Genomic DNA, 26,465 nt, shown 5'->3' with positions numbered 1-26,465 from the left:
CCTGCCTGATTCGCATGAGAACCATACCTTTCAAAAAGTTTGCTCTGCAAGAAAGGTGCTTTTGCAGCCTCTGGTTCAGGGCAGCCAGCCTGTCTGAGCTGGGCTTAGAAGACCCTGAACACTGGACCGACCCCAGCCCCAGGGCTGTCTGTCTGTAGCCTGAGATGCAGATTCTAAAGATCATTATCTTCCCAGAGGGACAAATTTCACAGTTCAAACTGTCCCCCGGGAACACCCTGCCATCCAGTGTAGAGATTTTCTAGGCAATCACCCAAAGCAAACTAGTCTCAGCTAACGGAGCCAAAAGCTTCCAGAAACACCCCGTAATCTTGGTTTGTACCATGTCTGTGAAGCTACTGTTCTGTGTGTACCCTGGGAGGAGAGATGTGCGGGGAGGGGAGAGGGGCAGGAGGGGCAGAACTGGAGCAGAGCTGCTGGCAGGTGCAGATGACTCTCAATTTCACCCACTGAAACTGTCAGCAGGGTTTTGGGTTTGTTTTGCCTGCGTTGTGCTGCCTCTCCCCACAGCCACCTTGAGGAAGTCCATGCAGATTTCATGAGTTCCCTAACTCCCGGTGTGGGAGATGCGATGTTGAAGGCAGAGCAGGGAGCTTTCAATTATTGATGAGAGCGACCTCTCTTTAAACAAGGAATGCATAATTCATGGCGGTGCCGGTATTTGTGGTGATCAGCAACGGCTCTGTCTCTGCTTTGCTGAGATCCACAGGAAGCTGCTGTCCCTTCTCCCCCCATTCCCTCGGGCCCGTCAGAGCCTTCAGCCGAAACTTCAATACTGTTTAAAATTGAGACACGCCAAGATGCCGCAGCGCTTCCCCTCGCCGGGCAGCCTCCTGCCTGTTCGAGATGTGCACAATCAAGTGGGAGGACGGATTCAAGGAACCACAGAAGTGGGTGGAACGGGTTATTGCTCTGGGATAAGCAGGGGTAATTACTGTGCAAACACAGCCGCAACAGGATATTTCTCAGCAGCAGGACTCCTCTGACCCTCAGACAGGTCCGCAGGAACGACAGCGATGTAGGACAGAAAGGGCAGGCTAGACCTAAAGGACAGAGCCTGAGGGTTCAAGTCCAGCTGTACTTCTCGTGGGGGTAGGAAGCAGAAAGGGGAACGGAAGATTAGGTTTTCTGCTCAAGAAGCAGGAATTTCTCCCTTAAACTCTGCTGGAACCGGGGGGTGGAAAAGCGGAGGGGAAAAAAAGAAGGAAAAGTATTTTTTTCTAGGAAAGGAAATGTTAATGATGGAACAGGGAAGGGAAAGGCTCCTTGCTAAACCCGCCACTGGGATCTTATCCTCCCAGTAGCACAGACAATGAGGACCACTGTGGTCCTGGTGGAAGGTAGAAGGGTGCTCTTCTGCTGGGGGTTGTAATCACCCCTCTGCTGCCGACCTTGGGAATGGCTCGGGGTGAGCAATGCTGCCATCTGAACGGGGTGAGCACCTCCTTACCGCTTGTGGGGACAGAGGGCAAGGCAAAATTAACTGAGCCCCCTGGAAAGACAAACCCCAGAGAACTTCAAATAATAAAACAATACGGGGAAGGATGGCCAGGTCCTTCCCCAGGGCAGGAAGAGCAGAACTACCAGCAGCTGTGGGGTTTCAAGGCTCAGCCCCATCTACGCTCTGTCACTCAGTGCACAGGCTCCTGCAGGGACAACTTCCCCGGGATGTGAGTCACTCCCAGCCGAACAGCCGCCCTTCCCAAGCCCCCGCGCTTCTTCCTCAGATGCAAAGAAAAGCTTCATCCTCTCCCTGCCAGCTCCAATCTCTTCGCCATATGGGAGTGCGGTTACTTCAGCCCAGAAACCAGGCTTGTCCTTGGGGAATGCGCCATGCACCCCCCCCATCCCGCCACCACCTGTGCAAGCCCAAGTCAAGCATCTTCCTCCAAGCTTGGTCCATAAACAGCTCAGCACGGCACCTTTCCCAAGAGCATCCTTATCCCAGACGTGTGGCTAGTGCCTGAGCAGCACGGAGTGGGGGAGGGTGATGCTTTTTACAGGGCTTTGTTCTGAAGTTGTTTTTTTTTTAAAAAAAAAAAAGGCAAAAAAACACCCAACAGAAAACAAAAAAGAAATGTCGACGAAGCTAATTAAATCTGCTGGCTAGGTCCCGCGGGAGCCAATACTTTCGAGACAGCACGTGGCTCAGCCTGCTATCCCCAGGTAGATCAAGGGTATCCAGGTCCTATCTGGGCTATCAGCAGGGACAGAGATAACCCATTTCAGATACAGGCTAGACCTTGAACTTGGCTGCAAAGCCCAGCTATGCAGGGAGCCTTCCAGAGCCTGCAAAGGAGGTCTAAACCAGGCTATTTTTAATTAGCCCAGACCCAAATGTCCTTCATGATTGACCCATGCGACCTGCCATTGCCTTCCTGTCCCCCTGAGCTTTTGTGAGGGTGGGCTGTGACTCAGAGGGACGCAGCCCTCTGCCCTGTCCCAATTTCCCTGTGCTGCAAAGTCATAATCCAGCGATGCCAGAAATACCTGGGAAATGATTGGCAGCTCCGGCCCAAACAGAAGCAGGAGGTACCAGATGTCTCCTGAGAAAGCCAGCTCTCTCCTGACAGAGCTCTCTGCCTGCAGTTATCCTCTCCTGACAGGGAAGTTTGGGGCTTATTCAAACATCGGCTTCTCTCTCCTGCTGCCGAGCTCTGGCAGAACAGAGATCCTTTTTAGACACTGATGACTATTACAGAATAATCATTCCAAATGTATCAGCATGAATCAGCCCAATAGCTGCATTATCAGAAAAAAAAAAAAAGGGGGGGAAAAAAAAAAGGGGGCTTGCTTTTTTCTGAGAAAGCAAAATAATTCTAAGGAAGCAAAAACAATACCGGATTGTTCCAAAGTATCTGTACATTTTATCCAGAGCTTTCCCTAGTGAGTTAACAGCTGATGCCTGTTCAGCAGGAGTGGGAGCTGTCATTTTACAGGTTTCTTACAAAAGCAGAAAGGAAAAACCCATAGTATTTGCTTCCAGAACATTTTCAAAGACGGAGAGGAATTACTTTTTCAGAGAAAAAAGGTATTAGTTGATGGATAATTACATTTCACAGGTGCTTGTTTGAGGGGAAAAAAATAAAATATCACGTTGATCACAAGCTCTTTGTAAAGATATGGGGCCCAAAGGCCAGTGCTATTCCTCTGGTAGCAGCCAGGATGCAGAGATGGGCTTTGATCTTAGCTATGTGTCAATATGACATCAAATGCAGACCTCCAGAGGAAAACACTATCACTAATGCACACTCTTGATTGATTTAGACAGCTTGTTTTCCTCCTGCTTTCAAAGGCAATGTTAAAATGCTCTTCCCTGCTGGACTTCCTGGTTACTCCTAGGGAGGGCAAAAGAAACCGAAGGAGAAGCTGCTGTGGCTGAAATCACACTGCAAATGAGCGGAACAGTAATTATGTCATTTAAAACACAGATGTACCTAAAGATGTCTACTGTCTTCCCGAAACCTGTGGAAATACTGACATTTTAAAGCCTACACATGTGTGCTCGCACCCTGAAGAATCAGGGTCCAGACCCCTTATTTCACGGAAACAGCTGTGGGCAGAGGATGCGTGCAGGGTATGGGCAACAATCCCCCGGAGTTTTTATTTAGGAATGCTGACTGAATTAAGTGATCAATAAAAGCATCACGCAAAGAGCAAATCTGGGAGAATGTTTTTGTGGGTGGATGCTCCATAGATTAGCAGAGAGCAGACGCTGGCCATCACCAATGTGTTGCCACCGCATCACGCAGGTGCTGGTTAAGTGAGAAGTGGAAAGAGGAGAAACACCACTTTGGTCTCCTTGATGGACATTTTTGCTGTTGCAGCTCTCTGAGCTGTGTGAAATACGCTCGCTTTGTAACTAGCTGAGATGGTCCAAAATGCTAATTTTGATTTCTTCCTCTGAATAAATCATCAGCACTCATTAGATTTGCCATTTGCTGTGTGGCATCCAAGTGTCGTGCAGACACTTTTAAAAACGAACATAGAACGGAGAAATAAAGTGTCACCTAGAGAATTGTCTTTTGCAATAGATATATGTTATGGTCCGCTGCTTGATTTGTACCTTAAATGCCACAGCTGATTGGTATAGCTTGAGCTCGATTAAAAGAAACACCAGAATGAAAATGAGAGAGTCAGAAGATGACAATGTTTATTCTCCTGCCCTCTGTGTGTGAAATGAAGAGGGAGGAAGGGAGCACAGGAAAAAAGGGGCAGGAAGGCGACAGCCAGTGTCCTGCCGGGGCTGTCCTGCTGTCCTCCCCTGTCCTAACAGGGAAGCTGTTCCCTCCGGACCACAGGCAGGCCACAGCCAAACTAGATGCCAGGGCATCTGAGATCAAGAGACTCGTACTCAATTCCCACCTTCTGGGAATGCCAGGAGAGCAGTCAGTGCAACAGTAGAAATATCTAACTTAGGCACCAGCAGCAGCTGCCAGAAGATAAGCCTACCTCATGAACATTGAGTTTTTCTTTGTAGAAAAAGTAGACAGTGGATGCATTTGGGCAAAGAAAGGTAGAGCTGAGGAGCAGCAAGAGCTAAATACCCCTTTCTGACAGCAATCCAGTCCTACCAGAAAGAAAAGGTGTAGGTTTTGGTTTCTGGTTTTCCATGTCTTGCACTGTTAAAATGGAAGAGTCTGTTGGGAAGGCAAGGAAAGCTGAGAGGGAACTGAGGGCAGACACGCTCACAGCATGAGAACCAGCCTCTGCTTTCCCTCTTAGAGTGCATAGGGCTTGCTTGTGTAGGGCTTGCTCTCTGCTGTGCTCCATAACTGCACATGGGCTGAAAGTGGTCTTTGCAGGTGGTGTGTACAAACCTGCCCTTGGGAGGGAGGCCGGCCCACGCTGTACTGTACTTGTGGGCTTACCTGTGAATTTGTGTGCTTCGGGGCAGCTTGAGATCTGGACGCAAGGAGGGGTTGGATGCTACCCTCCAAGCTGGTAAGTTGTCTGGTCCATCTGTCCCTTGAGCTTGGAGTGTTGTCTTTGCACAAATAAGAGCAAGAAAATAGCTCCTCTGCCCAACTCTTACATTTCTGCACTCGGGTCTGCTGGGGAGTGCTGTCCTCCTTGCCTCCCTTCCACATGCCCGGGCTGCCAGTTAGCCTTGGACAGAGCAACTGAGAAGCAGATACAACTGCTTGGAGGGTAAAGATGGACTGGGCTTTGCTTTTTGAACCCTTCTCGGCACTTTAAGAGCCCTTTGAGCTCACTTCAAAGGCAGATCAGGTTGGCCTGAAACATCAAGGCAGACAAAAAGCAGGCTCTCGTTGAAACAAGAAATGGGCTGCTGCTGTAAATCTTAGAGGTGGATATGATTCTCTCCTGATTCTGGGGGTGAATCTGGCTCTTTCCTTGTGCTGGGGGGAGGAAAGCACCTTTCAATTATTTAAAAGTTTTCTGAGCACTGGGGTAAGTCTCCCCACTGATAGTGAAGCTGGTAAAAGTGGCAGCTGCAGAACTAGAAACTGGATCTCTGGAAACTCAGGAACACCTTAAAACAGAGGTCCGATTTGTCCTTGCTGGACAACGAACCCCTGCCCCGGAGCACACTTCTGGTTGCTTCTCACAGCCTTTGTCTTTAACCAGATTCTGTACATTATGTGACTGGTGAACAGTCTTTTCTCTCTGCAGCAAAGTCTCCCTCAACTTATTAACTGTCTCCCAGCAGAGGGATGCTGGCTATGACCCAAACGGGACTGGCCTCAGGGTGATGTTACTAAGGTTGCTCCCATCCACTTCCCCCTCCCAACCCCTGCAAGCGTGCACACACCCTCCATCTCTGGCTGGTGCCTGGCGTGCCAGTCTTCTGTCAACAGTTGTCTTGTAAGTGTGTTCTCAGCATGACAGACACCTCGGTGTTTCTGAGCTACAGCAGGACGAGGCCAAAAGCAGTTCTCTAAGAGGACATTTGTGGAAGTCAACAAGCCAGATGAGGCTTTCCCAGCTTCCCACATGCATGCGTGAACTACTTCTATTCCTCACCAGCTCTGCAAAAAATACCCCTGAAGGGCCAGCAACAGTTCCTAGGCAGAGGAAACATCCCAAAACCTCTTGAAGAAGAAGAAGGAAGAAACTAGCTTCGTGGTCCTGCTGTTGTAACTAATTTCTAGGCTATTTGTTTGTTCTGATGCTCAGGGCAGGACCCATGTTGGGGTTAGGAGAGAAACACCTAGTATCAGATTTTATCTGTCTGGTAAGTGCAATGCAGAAGGGAGCACGGAATTCATACCTAGTGACTGTTTTGCACCAGTGTTAACAGCTACAGGACTTGGTTTGACTTCCAGGGAGCTACAGTCCAAGCATGGCTTGTCTTGAGGTACTATGAACAGAGCTTGCTGATGGCAGCTTATCTGCCGATGAATGGGAGCAAGCATTGACAGAAGAGCCACGAGCATCCCTTGCAGCACCTCTGGAAAAGCCTGCTAGGTGGGATGAAGTGTGCAGAGTTTGTCTAGTGGGCTAATGTTACTGGGAGTGCAAGCAAGGAGTCTGCTCATGATACATGAACAGTACTGGGTTTGTTCTCAAGAGGGTGACAAGAGAAGGGAGCACCATGCACGAAGGCTCTTGGAGGTGGCAAGAGGAATTTTTATTTATCCTTTCCCAAAGATTCTTTTGGGGTAAACTACATTCACCCTCAAAAGTCTTTGGTGCATAGTGGTCAGCAATGATGACTGGATCTTAGCAAAGTGCTTAGCAGTGTCCTGTGCCTTCCCTTGTAATGGAGCTGCTGATGCATATCAAGTCATAAGAGATTTGTTGTGTTTTCCTTAATGCTCCAGGAGTCCTGTTCTAACACAGAAGTTAGAAACATCACTTCTGCTGTAAAGAAAGCTCCTTTTATAATTTGATAATGTGCTGCCAGGCGCTGTAGGTTTGAGGGAAACAGAAAACAACACAAAAGAGCTGCTAACCAGAATGGGAAACACACTGGGGTTTACTGGAGGAGCTATGGAGAAGCCTACGGGCTGCTACAGTGCAAAAGGAGCCGATACACCAAGGTGGAGGGGGGATGTGTGAGTGAAGGCTGAGCAGGGGGCTGGATTGGAAAGAACACCTGAAATATCTAGTTGTTGACAAAACAGAGACTGCAAGGAGTTGATGGGAATAGGATGGAGGAGGTGGTTCCAAGGGGGAGGAAAAAACCAACGGGGTGGGGGAGAAACGCTGGCCAGGCTGAGATCTACCACTTGATAGCGCTTGCCAAAATGCAAATAATTTGTCCTTTCTAAAGATATGCCAAAGGATATTTCAGCTGCCTGGAGCCCTTACTGCCTTTCCTATTGCCCCACAGGCACAAGGAGCTGGCACGCATGTCTGAGGGAGGAAAGAAACTTGGTTCGGACCTTGGAGCAGTAGGATTTGCCAGCTTGCCTCCGAGTACCCAGCCCAGCCCTGAGAGAGAGCTCCGCCAGGCGCGTGTTGGACTTTAGCAGATGCTGCCTGTGGGCTTTGTAGAGGTGCACAGGGATAATCAGGATTTGGTTTCTGTTTGCTTGCTAATTTGAGCCCCTGCTGTGAGATTTGGATGTTTCTGAGGATTCTATATTAGCTTTAATGATTAAAAAATTATTTCAGTGCTTAGTGAAGAAGATGCGTGATCTATCATTGAAGCCACTTAGCAACAGGACTCATTAAGACACATATTAGTACAGAAAGATACCCTTGCCCCAGCATCCTCTCGGAATGACTATCCACTCATCTAAACAAGATAAAGGTCTTTGCTGGCCTCCTCTGAGGCCAGAGGATAAAGCACTCAACTGTGAAACAAGATTTCTTGGTTCTTTTTCTGGCTTCAACTATGTGTAAGTATGTGGAACTGGGCAAATCATTTCACCTGCTTCAGTGCCTCAGTTCCCCCACAGGTAAGATAAGCACAACAATGTATAAGCACTCTGGGGAAATGACTTTCAAGTGCCTAAGCTCATTAGAGAAAAAACAACCCTTGCAGTGAATAAAAATGCCTCAGCCCCTTGAGAGTAGCTTATACGAACCACACGGTCCGCATTGCCCTCTTGAAGCCTGATGTACAGTTTGCTAATTATAGGGAGGGGAAAAAAGGTCTTCCCCTAACCCCTTACCACCTGGTGGTAGCCAAGTAGAGATGGTAAAAACCTGTTATCTGGCTCAAAAGAATTAATTTTAGGCAAAGCATGGCGAAGTATTTCTGGTTACCCTTCGAGGAGAAAGAGGGCCTGCCAGTTCTGGGGCAGGACCTAATTTTGCTCACAGGCACGTGCCCGAGAGAAGAGTAACGCTTCATGTGCTTTATTCCCAGAGTCATTCACTGACTCTCTCAGGCAGCACCATTCTCCTTGTGAGGAGAAACTGAGGCAGGGTGGAGGAAGGAGGTATAAAAGGAGGGATTTCGGTCCACAGTGTCAAAGCTGCCGTGCTCCTGGCTCCTGGGCTCGCGTGCAGGACATTGAACATCCTACCTGAATGCACAAGCCTCGGGTAGGTTGTGTGGGGTGGGGGTGAGGGAAGCATAGGTGAAAGGAAGGTGGTGGAAGAAGAATAGGTGTAGGTGAGATACTAAGGTGTGACTTGGAAGTGGTTCCTGAGGGAAGGAGAGGGAACAGGAAAAGAGATGAGGTTAATGGGAATGAGAGAGTGGGGGAAAGTAGGAGGAGGAATGAACAAGGGTGAGGGAGCAGGAGACCAAGTGGGACAGCAAGCAGGAGGCACAGTCAAAGCATCTGAGCTCTCCCTGAAGAGATTGCCTATTTTACTTCTGCCTTTTTTTGTGTGTGATCTTGCCTTAAAATTGCAGGAATGTGGCAGCACAGCACTGGCGCTCTGATTTATTAATTCCATCCCGTCCCACCAGCCCATAAAACAAAAGCATCTGTGTTTGCTCAAGAGGAGCACATGAAGGGCCTCATTCACATCAGAGGTGGAGAGAGAAGCTGGCAGATACAGGGAAGTCATCTGCGCCTCCTTCCTTTTCACCTTTGTGTGGATCTGGGCTGGGGGAAGGGCTGCGGGAGGGAAGGATCCAGGGGATGGGGGGACAGGAGGGAGAAAGCTAAGATGGCCCTGGCATCTGTGCAGGAGAAAGTGGAGGGAGGACCCAAGGAGCACACCAGGCTGGACCAGCTCCAGTGAGGAAGGCACCCCAGCACTGCAGGGACGACGAGACCCCTTGCTGCCACCCAGGCTGTCCCAGCGTGGCCTCCGAGGTGGCGCTTTGTGCCGTTTTGCCTCGGTGAACGGCAGTCCTATTGCTGTGGTCACAGCCAGGGCTTTCACAGAGCCCAGCACTGTTGCCTGACCTGTGGCTATGGACATAGCCATAATGATAAATTAAACCTGCCACTCGTAGGAGAAGTATCCCCTTACAGCTGTTTTTTAGCATGCTCTCAGAATAAGGAAGGCTGAGGGAGAGATGATTATTAATTATCCTGCCTTAATGACTGGGGCATGAAAGGGGAGAGGAGCCAGCAACCCCTGCTCCTGCCAGGCAAGGATCAACCATGCTGCTTCTAGCAAGAGGTACCGGGAGATTTTTGTCGGACACAGAGGACCTTGCTAAAACCACATCTCTACCCCTGCCCTTACGGAAGTGTCTTTAGGAGCCAGGCTGCCTTGTAATGCCACACGGAGCGTCACCTCAGGGTCTGCAAGCTACTGCTGCCTGCCTGGTCCTTGGCTTTTCCTCCAAGTTCTCCCACACAGGGACTGCTGAGGAGCAATCCTGCTTTCCTAGCAAAACGCAGTTCCCATGTGCCCTGTACTCCCACACACAAACCCACCGCGAACTTAGAGAATGAGACAATATTGCCGCTCTAAAATGTTTTATCCAGAGCTGAGATTGTCTGACTGCTAACCCTGTTCAGCTTCGGGTAATCCCAGCACTTTGCTTGGCCAGAGGCTGGCTGTACTGGGAATAAATGCCCTTGCTCTCATTGCCAGGGGTAACATCCAAAGAATAGGACCATACCATTCTCTTTTATAATGCAGCATATTCATAAACCGGCACCACACAAAGTTGCCAGGATGCTGGCAGTCTGTTAAAATCAACAGCACAGGCAGGGGAAGCAGCAGCATAAGCAACACTGGATCAGCGCAAATCTCATCAGAACTTAACCTGAACCCGCTCCAGCTGACAAGAACCAAACTGATGAGAGCTAAGTGTCAGCACACAGGCTGGAGAACACATATTTTTTGCTTCTGTGTGGAAATGAAAATATGCCCCAGTGATCTCCACTCAAACATGTCTGCCTCCTTTTGTCCTTTGTCTCTTACATTGATCAATGTTGTGCGTTTTGGAAAGTACAAGAAATCCTATGCTAGACAATTGTGGGAGGTTGAAGCCTGAAGATTTAGATCTGTTTCAAATGGACTGTCCTGTCCAGTGATGAATATCTGCTATCCATCAAAATGTCTCCTCTTTTCCTGAATCCTACACTCAGCACCAGCAGCATCTTGTAGCAGCGAGTTCCGTATGTCACTATGCACAGCATGGGAAAATACTTACTTTTATCATCAAATTGCTACCTTTCACATTTTCCTGAATGCAATCCAGATCCTCTACTCAGAAGAGCTGTGTAGAGACAAATTCATTCTCCCTCTTCTATGCTGTTGATGGCTTTGTTTCTCACCCGAATGTCCCTCCTCATTTGTCTCCCTGAGCTAACTAGCCCCATCTTAACGAGTCTCTCTATGTGCATCAGGCATTAGTGCGATTACCTGCTCAGAGGAGGGATGAACGGCAAACAAAATCTAAAGGTCCCTGTGCCAGAGCTGTGTATCCCAGCTCTGTGTCACAGCCCTGGGAAGTCGTGTTTCCTGAGGAAACTCAGCTCACATTTTATAAATCTGAGGCATTTGCAAAGGGCAATGTTTTTGTCTCAGGGAGAAGGATCTCAGACATCTCCCTGCACCGCGCGGCGGAGGAAGCCAACAAGGCAGTTGATTGAACACTTGGGAACATTGGCAAAGTAGATAAATTTGAGCTCTTAAGGAAAGTCCTTCGAGAGCACTAATGTCACATGAGAGTGAGCTAGAAGAGACTTCAAGCTCTTAATTATGAGCCTGCACAGCTTAAAAGAGCACGGAAGGATAATGGACCAAGATATTACAAGTGTGCTGACCACAGCTCAGGGTGCAGTTTGGAGATACTCCCCAACCTGGAGGAATCAGTGGGGTCTGACCAGTGTCCCCTCCGAAGAGCAGGCTTCAGGCAGTCACGCCTGCACCCAAGAGGAGGGTGCCGACAGCCACGGCTCTCATCTGCACGCCGTATTTACTAGTCTCCGATGGTACTGGTAGGTTTTAAATTGCAGTCTGGTTTGGCTGAGCTGCTTCCCAGCAAGTGCTTCTCAGAGATACAGGGGCCTTGCCTGGGAGACAGACGATCTGGGGCTGTCTCAGCTCTGACGCTGTCAGCTGCAGTGTCTCCCTTGTAAAGTGGGGGTAGTCATCCTGACAAACAGCTCTGTATGTGGGCAGGGAATACTCTTAATCACATATGCGGAGTACTTTGAGATCTCGGGATGGGAAGCAGTGCAGACAAGCATAATGCTTATTATTAGACAGAAAGGCCAGGAGCAAAAAGAGCACAGCGATTCTGGACTTCTCCGGACCCCTGCAGGTGTGTGGGACCTGGCTTCCAGTCTGGTTTATTATCACCTTCTTAAGCTTCTTCTTTTATTAGGAACAATTAAATACAAGGAGGAAGGGGACAGATATCATCTTTCCTGTGTACATCCTGCAGAATAATTGCAGAGCTTTCCAGAGCAATTTTGCATGCTTAGTAAAGGGCATCTTCGGAGCCTATCAAATATCTCATCCCTCGTAGGCATAACATGAAGGCTTGCAGCATAATTCAGGAGATCTCTTTATTGCTCCCAAATACTGGGAATAAGAAAGACAACTGAGAGTGCTGAAAAGGAGGAAGAAGAGGCCTTGGAAGAAGCTCTGGGAGGTGATGGGATCGTGGGGTGGCTCCTCATGGCTGGGACAGCAACATTGCCTACTGGGGCATCGGTGAGAAGCTGGAGGTGACTGTGCCTGCAGCACCAGCACCCCGAGGCAGGGGGGCAGGGGGGGCTAGAGCCATGGAGACACTGACAAACAGGGGGGGTGCAGGGCAGTGCCGCTGGCAGGTGAAGAGGGGAGGAAGGCCATCCAGGGGTATGGCTGGAGCGAAGCCACTCCAGGCTCCTGCCGGCAAGCTGCCTGCTAGGTACCACTTTGCTCTCAAACACGGACATCTCCTGGTCTGTCGCTGAAGCAGAGGGAAGTTCCCTGCCAGAAAGCACCTCTACAGATGCCTCACAGGCAAGAGGAAAGGATGCTGGGTATGCGGGAGACAGCCTTGAGCTGTCCAGTACCACCTCAGACACTCTGCAGGGAAGATGCCATTAGAGGACACAAGCACTTGTCACAAAGATGTTCCCAAACCATGGAAAGAATGTGAATTTAAGGGCTGTACTCTGGAAGTTTATTCTCTCTTGCATACATTTAGCTGCTCTATAGCTCTGTACAGCTCCCTAGGCAACAGTCTTCCTTCCCAAATGACACCAGAACAAAGCTCAGAGGTGCAGGAGCCTCGCTCATTAGAAATCCTTGCCGTGGGAGCAAGTGTCCTCAGCCCAACTGCTTACCTTCTATCTGGTGGCTGCTAAACATCTTGCGAGTCAGGCTGAGGCCCTTGCACTGTAAAGGTGGCTGCATCTCAGCTGTGCTCCGTATCAGCTTGCTGAATTGCTTTGGGATTGCAAGGTTGCCTAAATGGTTTATCAATTATTGTAATTATTATTACTACACTGAAAATGTCAAAGAAGCCAAGAGCTTTAATTTGATCTCATCCGATTCCCGAAATACCCGATGATACTACGTGTTATCTGCTCAGTGCATCTACCTCCGTGTATTAACTGCCCTCTGGAGCCTTAATTCAGCGCAGACTGAAGTGCCCTGAAAGCGATACTGAAGTAGCTCCCGGGAGGGAGGGAGGGGAGGAATCACAGCCCCCGGGCTCCTGGCCTCGTGCAGGGCCAGCACACCGTGTGCTCGGCCGCCGGCACTCACGTATGGTCTGTGTCCCAGGCGTGCCCGCTAACGGATAGCTTCTAGGAAATCATGGAGCAGGCACCGACCGAAAGCGGTCCCGGCCCCTACATCCTGCTCCAAGGCACAGAGAGAAGGGTATTAATGGCATGCGCAGCTGCAAACAGATGTGACACAGGCTGTCACACGCAGCTCTGCTGGTGGCCCCCTCCGGCCCTGTAACCCTCTCTCTGACATGGGTCTGATCTCCCCATGATCTCCTACCAAGGTATCTCATTTTGGAGCAACAACAGGCTCCTTTCCGTGAGGGTTCCATCCTGCCGTCTCCGTGCACCCATCTCCCAACTAGCTATCGGGCCCCTGTTCCCAGCCCTGCCTGAGGCCGTTTGGTGGTCCAGGGATGCAAGGCACGAACCTCGCCATCCATTTTTGCCTTTTTGCACCAGACAAGGTTTAAGTCTGAGCAAAGGTGGGTGATCACACTTGTGTGTAAAGCCACTGTACCCTGCTATACATTCCACATACGCGTGCTTTGCACAAAGAGGCCTCCTCTGGGTCCAGGGAAAGAGCTGAAAGCACCTGCAGAGGCTGCATCGTTCATGTTCTCCCACTCCCTCGCGGAGCTGTGCAGACTACAACTTACCAGATGGATATTTATCACTTATCGTTACTGCTCTGCTACGGTGCTGCCCTGCTGATCCCAACACCCCTTCTCCCAAGTGCACACAGGAATTGCCCCTTGGCAGGTTTCCCTAAGGAGTTCCTGAGGAACCAGCTGCTTCTCTCCAGATTTGCAGCACCTGGGGGGTTTCTCCCTCTCATTCACTAGCTGCTGAGCCTACCACTCCTCTCCCCTGACCGCAGGCTGGCTGGGTGAGTGGCAGGAGGGTGAAAAAAAAAAAAGCCACCACCAGAAGTACTTTTCAACTCATCTAGGAATAGCCACCCCCAAACTCTGCTCCAGAAAACCAGCAAGCACATCCCTGGGCAGACACCCGTATGCCAGGCAAGGATGAGAAGGGCCGGGACCTTCCTCAGCCCTCCGGCTTTTCCCCTCTCCCAGTCCCCCCCTCTAGGGCTCCTGGTGGGGATGGACGCCCACTCGGGGTCGGCTCCCACGGGGGCTGCACATAACCCCCGTCGCCCCCCTGTACTTCCACGGTGTTTGTCACAAAGAAGCATAATAAAACCTGGGGGGGAGGCGGGGGGCGGGAAGTGGGGTGGCCGGGACCCGCGCTGAGGTGACCCGGTGGGGGACCCCGGCGGCATCGGCTCACCGGCTGCTGCAGCCACGGGTGGACAGACACCAGGACCGGGGGCATCACCCCACAGCTGGAAAATTCCAGTCTGGGAGTGGGATGTTGCTCCTCTGGAAGGTGCCCGGGCCGGGGCGGGGGGAGTGATGGTGCAAGGACAGGGGGTCCTCGTAAAAAGCGGCGCCGGTTTGGGCACCGAGCACGGATGAAGTTTGGGGACCCGGCTGCTGGTGACGGGGCAGGGTACCCCTCCCGGTGCCAAGCACTGAGCGCCCGGGGGGACCGCAAGGTCACCCCTGCATCCCGAGCGCTCCCCACCCCCAAACACCCAGCGTCCGAACGCGGGGGGCTCCCGCTTACCTGGCGAGATGCTCCGGGTCACGGCGGAGATGCCGGGGCGCCGAGCGCGGGGCGGCACCGAGCCGGGGGCTGCCGGGGGCGCATCGCCCGCCGCCGGGCGAAGGTGCGTCCTCCGGGACCGGGACAGGGACAGGGACCGGGACCGGCCCGTCGGCGCTGCCGGTGGATGGCGGCGAACGCCTTCAGACGGCGCCGGCGATGCGGCTACGCGCGGCGCGGAGCCGATTTAAGGCCACCCTGTGCCGGGGGTGGGGGAGCGCCGAGGGCCGCCCGCAGCCGGCTCCTGCGCGCCGCGCATCCCGCGGGGCCACCTTAAGCGGGGAAGGGGCGAGAGCGGCGACCCGAGGGGGGGTGGGGGGGGGCGAGCGGGGCCGGGCACCACCGCAGCGCTGCCCCCGCAGCCGGGCCCTGCCCTTCCCCTCCCCGCGGCGGGGGCGGGCTCCCCCCCGGGCCGGGCCGTGCTCTCCGCGGGAAGGACGAGCGGGTGCGATGGTTTTTATCCGTCCCGGGGGGCTTGTTCTGCCGCTGACCGGGCGCTGGGTTGAATTCTCGCTCCCCACCGAGGCTCAGGCTGCTCCAAGGAGGAGCCACCGGCCACGGCTAACTGAGCGGGAGGGATGGCTAACGATAAGGCAACCAACTGGGCACAGCCCGAAGCCGGGGGCCACAATGCTTCAGCACTGTGGTCACCCCCACTCGCTGCCTGGTGGCTGACATCGCTGCTGCGTGCCTCAGTTTCCCTTCTAGCTCTGAGGTGGGCAAGGAAGGTTAGTGCAACGTGTCAGTGCAACCACTTCCCGCTGTGGCGGCCGTGGAGTGGTGTCTTGTTTTGGCCACACGAGCAGCTGCAGCCCAGGTTTGTCCGGCAGGTTCTGTGGGAGCAGAAGATGGGCCCACTTCGGTTGTGCCCTGCCAGCCTTGCTTAGAGCTGCGTCTCCCAGCCGTGAAGTCACCGTGCTGCTTGAAGGGGTGCGTGAAGCGACTCTTCAGCTTCTCAGCTGGGGCCGAATGCAGAAGGCAGGAGAAGTGAGGGTTGTCACAGCCCAGCCCAGGTCAGAGACTTCTCTCCATCCAGCCTTCTCGCCTAGGGCTGGGCAGCACACATCTGCCCCCTGCTTACTCTCCTGAGGGCTGTGACTGCCACATCCCAGGAGTTTCTCCTGAAGAGGTTGCCGCAGCTTTCACCAGAGCAGGAGGCACAGAAGGTAGCCCAGTCCCAGGCTCAGGCGGGGACTTGTTGGTCAAGTTTGGCTTCAGGTAACAAAGCTCCTGCTGGGGGATGCACTAAGCAGCTAAGCAGGGCAAAATGTTTTGAGATCCTTGGCTGGAAAGTGCTCTTGGAGAAGAACAAGAGAAGTCTGTCTGCCTAGGTTAGCTGGCAGGTCTCCGCCACGTTTCTGGAGCAGGTTGTTGCTGCAAACACCTCAGAAGGAAAGATATCAAGTGACATTTTACAGCCCAAATGACATTTACAAAGTGCAACACAGAGGCGAACCCAACACGGGCAGAGCAGCAGGCGCGTGTGTGCCGGTGCCTTCGCTCACCCACTTCTCCCCTTGCCAGAGAGATGCTCTGAGGACCTCCTGCCCCGCTCCCTGCTGCCGTGCCCCTGCCCCTGACTGTGCCCACCCGCTGCCTGTATCCTCACGCACCGCTCCCTCGGAGCAGGCAGGAATCGCCGCTCTCCTTCACCGAGGGCGCTGAGGGCTGGCACTATCCTGCCCTGGCATCCCAGGCTGCTGCCCCCGGGAGCAAGCTAGCCACCCCGCCAGCCACCCAGCTGCCCTCAGCGCGGGAGGCAGAGCCCCCAGGTTTGTACGTTGGGCCCAGAAGAGTCCTGTGCGCCCAGGGCTGAGAGCCAGCATGTGGGTGTCAGGAAATGGCGAGACGCTTCCCCGCAGATGGCTCAGCAGAAGCCTGAATTACTCCTGCACTACTGGCAGAAGCATTACCCTGCTCCAGGAATTAGCTAGCTGGGGTGCTCCAGCTCCGCAGCGCCTTGCTTTTAGGCAAACCTGCACCGATTGATTGCCCACCCCCCCTGCAAGGCGCTGAGTCTCTCAGCATCCCCCGGTACAGGACAGAGACTTCATCCTCCTGTGGCTGGGGAAGGGACTGGTGGAGGAGATAAATGACTGATTATTAGCCACAGATATCTTGCGTGGTCATCGAGTTGGAGACAATCCTTGGGTGAACATGCTAACCCTGGGGCCTCGCCAGGAGAGGCTGGTTAAGAAGGACTTTGACTCCCGATGTAACTTTGGAGTGCAACGGCAGGAGGAAGAGATCAGATCCAAGGCTTCTGGCAACTCTGGAAGCTCAAACCACTCAGGCTTTGTTTACTCATGATCCAGGCTCTCCATTTTTATGTCCATAAACTTTGACATGACTGTTTCACCGCTACACACAGAGACATAGTTTAGGCAGTGCCCCCCATGGTTGCACTGGAGAGGCTGAGGGTCAGCTCTGCAGGAATATGCTTTCCCCACCTGGTCAGAGCTGGCTCCTGGCAAAAGCTGCACATGTCTGAACTGAGACTCAGCTCTGGGGAAGGTGGGTCTGTACAGAGCCATTTCTCTTGGCTAGAGCAGCCAGAGTGGATTTATTGGAGAGGACAGTGGGGTATCCAGTGTGCCATATCCTTCCTTATCCATCCTGAAAGCACCGCCTGGGGCAGCCTGTGCTCCCAACCACATGGCAGTGGAGTTGCTGCACTGGTAAGGCCTTCCTCCTTCCACCACGACTGTGTCCAGCCCAGACAAATGCAGCAATCCCCATTCCAGTGCTCTGGGTGGCAGCTTTCACCTGGCATTCGGTGCCTTCCTAGGCCACCTGCCACTCTATCTGCCCAGACATCCCCCACTGAAAGTACAACGTGAGGTGAAAAGCTCCATGAAATGTCCATCCTGAGGTCACCACAAAGCTGAACTCCTTCCCAAATGGTAAGTGCTTCAAGATCCTGGAAGAGATGCTGCTGAAGAAGGTAGCTTACTGTTGCCATCTGTGTACAATTTATTCCTGCAACCTGCTTTTCTTGCTTTTTCACTGCCATACCCTAAGGGGCCTGATGCTGTGCCAGCCTCGAGGCAGACCCAGAGACCACATCCCTAAGCCTTGCAGCAGCATAGGAGAGGAAACACTGTGGAAAACGTTCCCTGACTCGTGCTGCAAAGGAGTAAGCTGTACCTCGGTGCTGCGAGCCTCCTGAGGTCTTACACCATCTGGGCTGAGTGGCTGCAGCTGCTCCCTGCTCAGGCAGCTCACCCCTCCTGCCGCTGCTCCTACGAGCAGTGCATGGCATCGTGAGTGTCTGAGGCACCTTATAGGACTGAGGGAGTGGATCTTCATGCTTCCCACTGTCTCTTTTGGGAACGAATTTGGCTACAGGGCATGAGGGACCTTGGTGGCGTCCTCTGCTGCAGGCAGGTGTGTGATGCTGGGCTGTGGGTACCCACGGGTTAACAGCTGTACTGAGAACTTGCCTCTTTATTGCACTCAAAGTGGGCGAAAAGCAAGCAGAGCTGTTGCTGGTTCCCAGCTGGCGTAGTGTATTGCACAAACAAAAGGTGAGCGACAGCCACCAGCAGCCCTGGAGGGGGGCAGAGAGGGGATGGGGGGGCAGGAGGGAAACCTAGTGTCAGAGTCAGCTGAGCGTCATGCCCACAGCTGACATGGCCTGTAAAGCATTGCTAGGGACTGGCATCACACTGTCTCTATAAATACAAATCTCAGAACACCACATGTACTAAAGTGAGTGAAACCTTCCCTGTGAGCTGAGGGGGTGGCACCTCCCTTTCTGCTGAGGATGAGCCCTGGAGAAGGCAAGTGGTTCCCTCAAAGTTACCCCTGAAACCTGTATCTGAGGGGTATGATAAGATGCCCACGGTCTTGCCTGCCAAGCCCCTGGTCAGGCTATAGCCTTATCATATTTTCAGAGAGCTTGCTGAGCTATCTTCTGCCTAGCCACTCCTCTGTCCCCAAGGCAGACCCCCTTCCCGACTCCTTTTCTTCCCAGCCTTGGTGAAGGGGTGATGGCAGGAGGTGGGGGGGGGTCAGGTGCATCTCTCCCAAGGTCCAAAGCTGTGGCAGTGCCCCTCTCCTGGTTGTAAATCTGCCTTAGAAGATGTGTGACAGAACGAGCAGTCCTTGATCTAAAACCTGCCATCCTTTGAAGAGCCTGTGCTTCAACGAACCAGCCGGCAGTTGCTGCCTGAAGAAAGCTGAAAAGCCGCTCTGCAAGCTCTGCAGTTTCATTTCTCTCCCCCTTGAAGCACCAGAACTGTACACTAATCAAGCTATTTCTGCTACGAACTGGGGAGGAAAGAAAGGGAGATTGTTAGTGTTAATGCTATTTTTAAATACTTTGCAGGCTCTTGAATAGGATGATGATGGGGGCCCTGTAAGGACCCAGACAGACAGATTGATGTGTGGTAAACGCATCTGTTATTCTTCAGTTGGGGGGGCAGCTCTTTCGGCAGCGCAACTCCAAAGGTGCAGCAAGGAGCTGCTGTGAGGAGGGCTCGGCTCGCAGCCTCCTCCAGCCCCCTCTGCCTCTTAGCCATCCGCCAGGCGCCCTGACTGCCAAGGGGCTCCGAGCTTTGCCAAAGAATCCCCTGGGAATCAGCTTAGAGTTACACAGCATGTGTGAGGGTCGCTGCGTGTGTGCCAGAGCCTTTATGCACCTTCTGCGTGGGTTAAGATATTGCCTGCCTCTGCGTGTACCTTGTGCCCCAGGGATGGGGTGTCTCAGTGAACAGCGAGAGAGAGCCTGAGTGACTGCCTTTCCCCAGATCCCGCAAAATGAAATCATTCCTGCCCACCAGCTAAAGAAATGCACAGCAAAAGAAAGTCTCAGGCTTTGGTCTCACCCCAGCAGCAGGGAATATTCCCCCATGAGGACGGGAGCACAGGAGGGGAGAGGAGAGGTGAGAAGGAGCGTTGTACTGATGGAGAAGTTTAAAGAAACCCAAGCTCAGGAGACAAATTCAGATTGAATTTTCCCTAAGCCCCAGCAGCAGGTGAAAAACTTGAAAATACATAGCCGTCACCTGAAGGCAGCCAGCCCTTCTGGTCTCCCTGAACTATTGAACTGTTTGGGCAGGGGCTCCATGTGCACCCACAGGATGGCACTTCAACATCCTGCCCCTCTGGAAAAGTTTTGCAGAGGGAAAATATGTATTTACCTTCCAATTGATTTATAAGCCATCACTTAATGTTGAGCAGAGTTATATCCTGTGGGTTGATTTCTGTAGGATGGCTTAAAAAGCAAACAAACAAACAAAAAGACATTCTCTATTAAAATGTCAGCTTTAAGAAAAACTTCTGTGCCATTCTCTCAGTCTCATCTCTGTTAAATTCAATAAGGCTTTTCCATGAAGGTATGGAACTGCTTTTATAAGGAACTACTTCTTAAGTGAGCTACCTGTTGAAAGCACAGGCCAGATCCTCTGTGCCATTACATCCAGCTGATGCAGGAGCAGCTTTTGAAAGCACTGCCATAGAGACCCCGGTCTCTCCAAGGAGACGCTGCCACTCAGCACACGCCGACCACGGCAGATCTCCCTGCACCGGCACTCCTAACAGCCAGCATTAATCTCACGCCCAGAAGGATGCGAAGGGCCGTGCTTTCCACAACCGCTCTACTGACAGCGATGTCAAGTCCTCCTTTTTCCAAAAGCAGATCACGACACATCCTTTGTCCGTTCCCTTTGGGAGGCGGAGGGAGGCTGGGGGTGGAGAACAGAGGGCAGTTGTCACCCAGCTCCTCGGCTATATGAGAAAGTGGCTTCTGTTTCCGAGCTTCGCTCCGCTCCACGGCTTTCATCGACATCGAATTAAACAAGACTTTCTTTTGTACGAGGGGAATGAATGGTCCGCGTAAGGGTCAAATAGCATTGCCTGCACAGGCTGGAACCTGCCTCACACAGTATGGGCTTGTCCTGGAGACACACAATGGCCGTCAGTTGTGTGCCCCCCAGGCCGGCTCCCCTCCTGGCGCTGGACACATGGGGGCAGAGTCCATACATCCAGGCAGGGAAGGAGGCAAATGCCAGGGCAGTGCTGCCCTCTGCACCATCCAGTGCTGCATCTGCGCAACATCTAGCGGCGGCACAGGGCCCCCGCCACGGGCTGGGTGAGGGCTGGGGTGTGCATCTGGGTTTGGTGGAGCCGCAGCTGTAAAGTCCTGCACGAGAGACCTACGCTTGGAGGTCAGATGGGAAATGTCTCTTGATGTCCTAATCCAGGTAACGGCTCTAGTCGTGATTTTTGGTCTTTCAATGAGAGGTGGCCATGAATCCCTATGGATTCGGAGTCAGCCACGTGCCTCCCTCCTCCAACACAAGCTCGTGAAGAGATCTCACAAATGCGACAGAAGCTTTTGATCATCCTCTGCTAGAACAGGATCTGCCTCCTGCTGTCAGTTATGGACACACTGAAAGGTGCATGCTGGTCTTTGTTGGTATGCACTCAGATGTTTGTTCCTCCAGTCTTCTGGTGTGTATGGGTCCCTCTGACTGTATCACCCACTGACACCAGCCTTCTGACGCTGGGCAGAGCCTTTCTCTATGTGAGGTCTGAATCTGTTGATGCCAGAGCAGAATTTGTCAAGGCAGAGAAGTCCATGGTGTGCAGTTTGCTTTGCAACGTGGTTTCCCCTAAGCTTGCCATCTCTCCCTCAGCATGGACAGCTTCCACCACTCCAGTGCAGTCCTGCTTAGGTTTCTGCTTGGAAAGATAGTTCGGATATTACTGATTCACTGCATTTAACAGTCCTCACTTGCTTACTGGAAATCTCTTGAGCTCTGTTCAGGCCAAGGTGATTACAGCTGTGCTGAGCAGCATGGCAAAATAAAAGAACTGAATGCCAGGACGTGCTGTTTCCGTGTCAATCAGCAGTGAAGAATTATGTGTCCATGGGCTTGAACAGGACGGCTGGCTCCAAATGTAAGGGTCTGTAGAAGAACCAAGGACTCTTGGTGACTGCTGTATTGTGCTATGCTAGCAAATGGAAAGGCCACTGTGCGAGGCTTTTTGATAAAGGCATCTCAACCTTCAAGCCACCACTTTTGCCTGCTTGTAATGCATGGCTAGGTAAGTAGTTTTTGCAACATGAAGCTCTCTTTCCAGCCTGAAATACTGTGTCGCAAAGTGGTGCTGGGACGGTGTGATGTGGTAATGCCATAAGAGGACTCAGAAAGCCTTCAGAGCCCTGGATGATCCTCTGCATGGGTTATACTCATGCTGATGGGCTGCCTTTAAGAACAAGAGGCAGTCCCACCCAACCTGAAACAGGTGGAAATACTCTCTGTGCAAGGAAATGGGATGAGCTCATGAGCACTGATATGGAATTCCCTTTCTCTCCATCCTCCTCCATCTGTTGACCTCATCTCAGCGCTGAAGAGGCCACTCTGTGTGGGAGACTCGAACGGCAATTCAGACTTTGGGCTTGTTTGGCTCTCAGCACCTCGCCCACACAAATCCTGCCAATAGTCATTATTGTGATATCTTCAGAGCTACTTCCAGTGAGAAATATTGGGAGAAAAATGATGGGTGGGTGTAACGTAATATGCCGACACCACACGCACCTCATATCCCCTCCTTATTTCAGCCTCATCTGTGATGAAAGGCCTTCATTTTATTTCTGTGTTTCCCATCCCAGAATCAGCCAGGGATCAAGCCAGGGACATGAAATAAGCATTAATGTACAAAGGCTCCATGTATGTGGGCGCTGATGTGTGTCCATATGGGGACATACGTGCACACCAATACTGCACACCGGGGCTGCTCAATAAATAAAGTCAATATTAACTCCTCAAACAAGTCATGGTTCATCTTTCACCTGCCTTTGCAGGTCTAATTTCATCAAGCAAGACTAATGTTTTCAATAGGGTGTCTATATGCAACTTTGACCCAAGGAGAGCTATATACTCTCAAGAAGAAAAAGAGTACACATGTACTTTTGCATCCTTTAAGACTTGAATATACTGGGAATTTGAGTAGTGTGGCAATAGAATAACAGTTATTTCTCTAGCTATGTTATTTTAACTCCCTCATGTGCATAATCTATTCTGGAATAAGGGTAATTACTCCAAAGTAAGAAAAAGCTTTTATTCTAGAACAGCAGTTCCCTGAGGGTGAATTATACTAAGAGCAGGGAGTGAACTAGTTTTTCCTGCCTTACCAAACTTCAGGATGCAAAAATTATTTTCTGATCTGCACCAGAATGAAATTCAGATTCTTTTGAGATTTTTCAAAGAGCGTAAATCAGAGAGGTCAGGAAGAGCTCCTTAGCAGCCTGCCGATGAGCGTCTGTTATGGGTGGAGGATCCACAGTTTTCGGTCCTTTGACTGTCTGATTCATGGATGGGTATTTACTTGGAAATCCTGCTTAGAGAGAAATGTCCCGAAAACAGTTCACTGTAATAAGTGTGGGTTCTGACTCCTATTATCTTTCTTTTTTTTTCTTTTTTTTTTTTTTTTTTTGAGTTGAACTGTGCTTGTCCTTGAGAAAAGTTACATCTTTGATAAAATCAGTTGGTATTTTCCAATGAAACACTGGTTTGTTAAAAAATTCATGACGAGCCTTAGTAGTATTAGCATAGATTTATTGGTATAATTATCTAACTATAGTTATGCTGGTCAGTTCCCTGAGGTACCAAAGCTCTAAGCTCATTTTTTCGCGTGCATGTGAGCTCAAATGATAATGCAACTCAAATAATCTTCTCTCCTGAACATCAGCATCTCATATCTTCCCTGAAACTACCCTTGCAAGCAGTGCTCAATAGTACCTATGTGATCCTGCCCGTCCCCCATCCCGCCCTGCAGCCCCCTGCCCTGCCCTTGCCGGGCTTCCCACACATATGCTAACATCTGCTGTAACGTGGGATGCTCCTGAGGTTTCAGAAGCACCTCGCTTTTCTAATGTACAAAATCCCCACCTGCTGCAGGGCCTTAACGCCCTTGCTCTCCCCTATTGCAGCACTGCTTGCACCCAGGACTGCTCTCAGGCTGGTGACCTTGAAGCGGCAAGCTCTGTTATCACATCACCAGCCTGCCTGCCCGCCAGCTTGCCTTCTCCTTCCCGCTGCATCCTCCCCCTCCGCAGGCACACTTTGAGCTGCTTGTAGCATCTGCTGCCCTCTCATTTGGAGTCTCACGGTGAACGCTGCTGCCCTCAGCTAACTGTCAGTATCTATCATGACATCCCATTAGCACAATCCACACTAATGACTGTGAAAGATGCATCCATTTCCATTTTCTAAAGGGCTTCCGCTGGCTGAAATCCAGCCGCAGGGTGAGGCTGGGGAGGGTAGCAGGGGGACAAATCTTCGTGCTGACAGAGCAAAGCGTACACATCATTACCGAGCGCTCTTCTGTCTAACGGCTCGGCTCAGCAGCTGTCAGGGGCGAGTGAGGGATTCCTCTCTTGGCAGCTCAGTGCTCAGTCAGGGCACCGCAAGGTGTGAGCCGGCCGGGGGAGATGGGGAAATCGCCTGCCTTCTGCCGTCTGCACGGACAGGGCAGCCTTCCAGTGGACCAGGCTGCAATCACCCCAAGCTGCCGCTTCCCTCCAAAGCATGTGTTAAGAGTTAAATCTGCAGTTGCAGGTCCAGTGTGGAAGAGCCAGGAGATAGGATGCCAAAAGTTAATAGGCAGCCCCTTGGGAAGGGGGTGTATGTGGTGGGGAGAGGGGGCAGGATTGGGGAACCACGATACAGCCTCTCCCAGCCCTACAGAGCACTCAGGTCACCCCAGATGTGCAAGTCTTATCTCCTGGGGTCTATGTCTGTATGGCCCCACTTTGATTTTTCCTCCTCAGATAACTTCTGGTGAGGAAGGATTCACTTCTCCCAGATGTCCAGTACCCTTCCCCCGCTCCTTTCCAACACTTCCTTAATCCGAACCCTGTTTGTGCCCCTGAATGGGACTTTACTACAAAGGAACTGAGTGACTTGACTAACACTCTTGTCTGGAGAGAGGCAATGGGTCCACAGGAGATGCTTGTAGCTCCTGCTGTGCTGTGTCTTTCTGGGTAAAGATGAGTCTGTTCTGTTACAATGAGATGGAAAAATAAGGGTTATGAGAAATCAAGTTCGTATTCTGAGCCAAACCCCGATCCCTTGCAGCAATCCCTGGTACATGTTTTCGTTCAGGTGGAAGTGGAAGAGCATATGGCAGGCAGAAACCCAGGCCAGTCAGTTGATGTGGCACTGGTCCCCTCTTAGGCTCTGACACCATTTTCTCCTTGCCCCTCTCATGTCCTGACTCCAAAAACTCCCACCGGCTGCTGGCACGGGTCACTCCGTGTTACCCAGCACAGAGGCCACGGCACAAGTGAAACGAAGCAGAATGTGCTTCGATTTCTGCCCACAGGAAAGTTTTCCATGAGCAGCTTCGGCCACCTAACTTTCTTGACACCAAATTGGAAATACCCTCTTTTGCTCCTGCTTATGCCAGCTTGTCACCCTGCCTCCTTAGCAGCCTTGCTCTTTGGCTATTGAGGAATATCTGTGTTCACTTTTGGTCATCTATTATCCCACAGATATAGATTTAACTTCTGTAATACTTGCTGTAAATTTGACCTTCTAACCCTCTGACTGGTCTCATCATTTTTCTCTGATCTCCAGTTTCAGAAATTGCCAGAAGTGCTACAAGTAAACAGCTGATGTAAACTCTTGCCAGAGTCAGATTTTTCCCCATCTTTGTCAGGCGCCCAAAGCAACAAGGACCATTTTCAGCACATTTTTATATTAAAACCTTCTGTTCAGTTGGTGCTTCCCCTCCCTAGGACCTATGCTGTTACCAGAAACATTTCACATATCTTCTATTTGCTGAGTATGTGCTAGTAATATTTTAGCCTTGAATTTTTAAAATGAATCCCATCTGGACGTTTATTGCTGAGGTTTCCAATCTCTCTCGCTCTGTTCCTTGTTTGCTTTGGTCTTCATTATTTCATCCCCAAGGATCCAAGAAATGGTTCTGTAGTCCTCCTTTGATGTCTATCCTTGTCTCCACTGCCTGTGTGCTCTCCTTTTGCATTTTAATTCATTGAGAAGCTCCTTGCTTATCCAAACGGGCCTTATGCTGAAATACCCAGTCTTCCTGCCCAGTAAGGTTGTTTGCTCCTAAGCTCTCAATAATTTTGCTTTAAGAATCAGTCAGCCCTCCTGGGTATCTTAACTCCTCACGACAGCTTCTCAAGTGATTCTACCTAGAAAGGCTCTAAAAAAAGGCAAAGTTTGCTCTGTGAAATCCAGAGCATTAACTGCTGTTTACCTTCCCAGACATCCTCTAGATCTTGAACTCAATTGTTGTACCATTACTGTGGTCTCAACTACTCTCTGTGGCCACATTCACCACCATTTCCCCCCATTTGTGAGCAGGAGGAAGAGCATCGCTTTGTCCCTGCAGCATTTTGAGCTTCCCGTGAAATTCCTGGGTTTCCTGTTGCCCTCCCAGCAGATGTCTGGATGGTTGATATCCCCCGTGAAGATCAGGGCCTGCAGTAAGGAGACTTCTGTTAGCTGTTTTTAGAAAGCCTGATTCGCTTCCTCCTCTCGGGCAGGTGGTTTGTGGTAGAACCCCAATACAACATCCTCATGTTTCTTTCTCTGCTGGCCTCGATTCACAGACTGACCAGGTCATTGTGGTTCTGTGCAGCCGACGAGCTCCTTTACGTAGGGTTGAACTCCCCATCCTCTTCTCCCTGGCCTGTTCTCCCTAAACAACCTGCAACTCACCCATGACCATAGTTTCAATTGCGACATCCCACCACGTCTCTGTGATTCCACATGATCCTCCCGTGCTCAC

At 51.4% G+C, this 26,465-nt stretch overlaps 1 protein-coding gene across 3 annotated transcripts in view; it reads right to left on the bottom strand.

Moving 5' to 3' along the window:
- Positions 1-15,768, bottom strand: part of LOC119149287 (galactosylgalactosylxylosylprotein 3-beta-glucuronosyltransferase 1-like) — a 31,276-nt gene extending 15,508 nt beyond the window's left edge. The window contains exon 1 of one of the 3 annotated variants that reach the window (XM_037390389.1): positions 14,655-15,768. The gene's annotated coding sequence lies outside the window, so the exon portion shown is untranslated. The remainder of the gene's footprint in view (positions 1-14,654) is intronic. The other 2 variants (XM_037390388.1, XM_037390387.1) reach the window with 2 other exon arrangements.
- Positions 15,769-26,465: the final 10,697 nt, after the last annotated feature.

The sequence above is a fragment of the Falco rusticolus genome, chromosome 5 (genome assembly GCF_015220075.1).
Source record: "Falco rusticolus isolate bFalRus1 chromosome 5, bFalRus1.pri, whole genome shotgun sequence".
Classification (NCBI taxonomy): domain Eukaryota; kingdom Metazoa; phylum Chordata; class Aves; order Falconiformes; family Falconidae; genus Falco; species Falco rusticolus.
Note: the sequence above shows the minus strand (reverse complement) of the source record. Positions and strands in the feature narration are given on the sequence as shown.